The 4,541-nt window shown below is 32.9% G+C and overlaps 1 long non-coding RNA gene across 1 annotated transcript; it reads right to left on the minus strand.

The window, feature by feature from the left end:
• LOC109227285 lies at window positions 553–3,975 on the minus strand. The gene is made up of 3 exons (XR_002068251.1): window positions 3,531–3,975; window positions 1,505–1,598; window positions 553–814 (listed from the first exon to the last, which is right to left on the minus strand). It is a non-coding gene; the product is annotated as an uncharacterized LOC109227285 (long non-coding RNA).

Here is a 4,541-nt window from a genome sequence, read left to right on the forward strand (position 1 = left end):
TATATTACACAATTCGACTGTTCATTAAAAGTCAATACTTTTTTATGAATCAAAGAAGAAGAAGAATGAGACATCAAAGTGGGAGGAATTAGGAGACAATAACACTACTACACTACAACAAAAAAGGTTTTTAGCGGCAATAAATATGTTCTTTAACGGCGATAATTATTGCCGCAAAAGCTTTTACCAGCAATTGAATATTAGCCGTTGTTGCCGGCATCGCTAAAGGTTTTAGCGGCCATTATTTCTTGTGCCGGTAAAGATCCCCATTATCGGCGGCATTTTTTACTGGCAATTAGAATGGCCACTATAACTCCCCCAATGTATGCTAGGTAATACATGTTGTTGCCTTTTTTGTTGCCAGTAAAACACCTTTGAATTGCCGACAAAGGAAATTATTTTTAGTGATAATTGTAATATCTTTCGTATGGCTGGTAAAGATCCATCTTATTGTTAATAGAAAAGACATTCTTTGACGACTTTTCTTTTTTGTCTGTAAATATTAAGAAAGGTATCGCCCAAAATTTATGACGCCAATATTTATTTACATTAAAAATAATAATAATATTCAATTTAAAAAGCTTGGTACACTTGAATTCACAACAAACAAATACAAATACTAATCCATAATTTCAAAATGTCAAAACACAAAAAAGAATATTGAATCTAATAATTAATGTCATCTTGCACCTAATAGTTGGTGTTATCAACAACTATAATACTATACAACGAACATTGAATAAAAGTTTCTTCAGCTCTTGAGCATAATAAAATCTTCTGACATGTCAAATTATCGAACATTGTACCGTATGACCTGAAATTAAAAAAAAAAGGAATGTCAACATCATGACTAGCTCATGGGATATATAGTCTTATATTTTTCCACTATGCCAAAACAACCTCCATGCTATACAAAAAACAATCTAACTATACCATTATCAAAGAGAAGAACTCCGATCTACATCGTCCTACTAGCTCATGAAATATTTGTTCACAAGTATATAAAATATTGATGATGGAGGGCCATGCATTAATATAATAAAAAGCCTTTAAATAAAGAAAAAATTTAGTGCAGCTCAAAGAAAATTGTGACTGCAATGACACTTTGATCAGTCAGAATTCAATTTTAGTGAAGGCACCATGCTAGCAGAAATCAGTATATGTAATTTCTAGTAGATTATGCTGATTCCCCTTTCTTTTTATCCTTATTTGGCAATAGTGGCTAATCACTGAGTAAACTAACCAATCAGTGAGTAAACTATTTTTCTTTCCAACCTAAAAATTCCATATTGTAGGTAGTTGTATAAAGAAAAGCAAGATTAGCAGCATACATTCAAATATGAAATGAAACTATTTTAACAGAATATCAATTTTCAGATGTCAAGACATATAGCTGATGTTAATCAGCACAAAATTGTAGAACCAAACAACACAAGAAACATGCACATCAATAAGATCTTTAATTAACGACTTGATAGAAAGAGTAGGTCAAGACTCTCCTAACCTTAACTTGCACAGTGAAGTCTCCGGGATTTATGTTATTAAATCTTGACTATAGTATCCTGAACAGGCAGCTTTACCATCTCTGGCTCTTGCACCTAAAATAAAGAATGAGGGCACTCAGAGATAGTTTCAGATTGATCAGTCAAGAAGCAAAAATACAATTAGGAAAATCTTTTTTTTCACTACTTCTATCCAACAAACCATATGATATTATCAATTTATGCTCAATTTTGGAAAGAACAAGTTTCATCGGCACCTTCCAGACAATTATGAGGAGAGCCATTCTTTTACAGTTCATAGTGTAACACGAACTATTATTGTTAGAAAACTCTTATAAAGTTACTGTGCCGATCACTTAGAGAACTTGTGACATAAAATATTCTTCAGAAAAAAAAAAGATGAGTACTATAAGTAAAGTACATTCCACATTCTAGTAGGTACGCACCATGGAATTGAATGTTAATGAAAGGGAGTCACAACTTAAATTAGAGGTTAGTAAATAACTGTGGCAAAGCGATACGATTTCATGTGATAAAAACTTGTTTATGGGTCTCTAGATCTAGTACAAGAAAATAGAGATTAAAAAACATAAGTATGTCTGGAAAATGTAAACCAAACCACTTTTACTTATACATTATCCAATGAACAAGAAAATGCATCTCAATCTTTAGCAGTTACATCCATAATCTCAGTTTTCTAATTTGCAGTAGTTAGGATTCAGGAACTAATTGAGTTTAAACTGCAATGCTTGAGAAGTAACTTGACATTAAAAAGGTTTGAAATAATATGAGATGGAAGTGTCCACCAAAGTAGCTTTGTGTGTAACATACAATTTTCACAACACACGTGCCCTAAAAGTACCTCTATATTGGGGTTAATAGCTCATATTCTGACTAAAACTTTAGTACTATCTTTGCCAAGAGCATCTCAGTTATAACTATTACCATCGATTAAAGGAAATCAGAATTTTATATTGATAATGTGATAATCGAAATATGCTAGAGTGAAAGATATGATACATATTAGTTGCAGTTGAAACTACATAAGATACAAAAAGCTTTTGATATATTTTATAGGTCGAGTGTCGTCATTTGCCACATCTAGTGGTTGTTATTGCTAACGATTTGGTGCAGCATACCATAGCATGAAATTCATGCCGGGGAGGGGGCATAAGCACTTTGCACATGAATTAAGAAACAAGAAGCCAGAGAAGAAGTATTTGAATTAAAAAAAAAAGGAATAAGATATCTAACATCTACCGATACATTTCTTGTACACAATCTTTTTATTCTTTTGAAACAGAATATTGGTCATAGACTAACCATTCAAAATAAATTGGAAAAGTTACAAAAAGGAGAACTAGAACTTCAGAAATTCGAATTAGTGAAACTCACCTATTCTGATCTAGCTATATCTATATTTAAATTTAACTATTAGTTGTGATTCTCTAATATTTCCCCTCGACTTTTAGACAAACTGAACTATCTTTTGTTTCTAGCAGTACCTACATACATACAGATTCTTCCAGCAGTAAATCATAATGTGCACTTAACATTCAGTAATTTTGTTATTGCAGTGAAAATAGTATCAAAACTAACGGAACCATAACAATAAGTATTCTTGTGAATAACCACCAACTGAATTAAAAATAGTCTTAATATTAAGCAAAACAAATGCATACCTTACTCCCAATCGAAATATACTTTTCTAAGACGTTCCATAAAAGGCTAAGCAACAAAATCAGAGAAATTGCACTTTGAATCAATTCAAATACCAGTACTAAGGCAGAAAAGAAGAAAAACATAATAAATTGAGGCGCATTTTAGATAAACAGACAGGAAAAGATAAACATTCGTTTAAATAAACAGGTCTAGAGAAACAGGGTTTCCAATTAAATTTTGGTAAAATTGAAACATGGCAATCCATTTAAATTTATGGATTTGAATTTTTATATTTTGAAGTACAGATCAAATGCTTTAAATGGTCATCAAACAACAACACAAAAGTTCTAATGTAGTCGAGCTTACCTCGATGATGATTGTGCGAGCGGGAAGGGGAGGGCTGATGGAACTATGACAATAGAAATTGACTGTTTCAAAAGAGGTCTAGCGAGAGAGGATAGCAAGATCAGAGAGAGAAACAAGTTGGGCCTTGAGGATGATTAGGGTTTTTCCTTGGATTTGGGTGTTGGAATTCGCTTTGGCACTTTTTTACGGAAGAGGATAATAATGATGGAAAAATGAAATAATAAAATTTACTTCCCGGTAAGTTGTATAATCTTTAGTGGTCGTTTTCTTTATTGCCGGTAAAGATGCAACTTCTCCTGGCTAATCTACATATGCCGCTAATATTTGAGATCAGAAAACTAATAACTTATTGCTATTAAATAATTGTCGCTAAAGGCCATTTTTGTTGTAGTGCTATTGGCGATCAACTTTATTAGTTATGCAATAAGGATCAACAAAAAAAGAGTAGGACCCATTTCAAAGACTAGTCTGAGTATGGAGTTATTGGATTCCTGAGAGACTAGTTTTGAAGTACTGGCGGACATAGTCTTGTTATTTAGTCCTTGTATACTTTGATAGTATAGTCTAGGAGACATCATGCCTGAAACTTTAATATGATGTCTTTGCAAGCTTTTTTTGCAAACTGAGATAGCACGTAACCTCCAAATATGTTTAACTTTCCATTTTGTGTTACTTCTTGTACTTTAAATTCGAAAGAGCTAGACCCGTAGGACTAGTAAACTCGTGGGATTTGCTCGTCGCTCTTTTCAATTCAAGTAGGCTTCTGAAGTATTGCCAGGTACGCTTTTTTAACTAACAATTTACCTCCACTATAGGAAAAATCCTTACTTTTAGCAAAAGATTCACTGCCACTACAAATTGAATCCTTCTCGGAGTCTGATTAGGGTATCATCCCACATCGGCAATTCACGTTTCAGCAGCCCCTTTGCGATCTATATAAACCCATGTTCATATGTTTATTAAGCATCAATTGCAGTTTTCAAACTTGCTCGAATTCGTATAAGTTGACGA

This window comes from Nicotiana attenuata, chromosome 1 (assembly GCF_001879085.1).
Source record: "Nicotiana attenuata strain UT chromosome 1, NIATTr2, whole genome shotgun sequence".
Lineage (NCBI taxonomy): Eukaryota > Viridiplantae > Streptophyta > Magnoliopsida > Solanales > Solanaceae > Nicotiana > Nicotiana attenuata.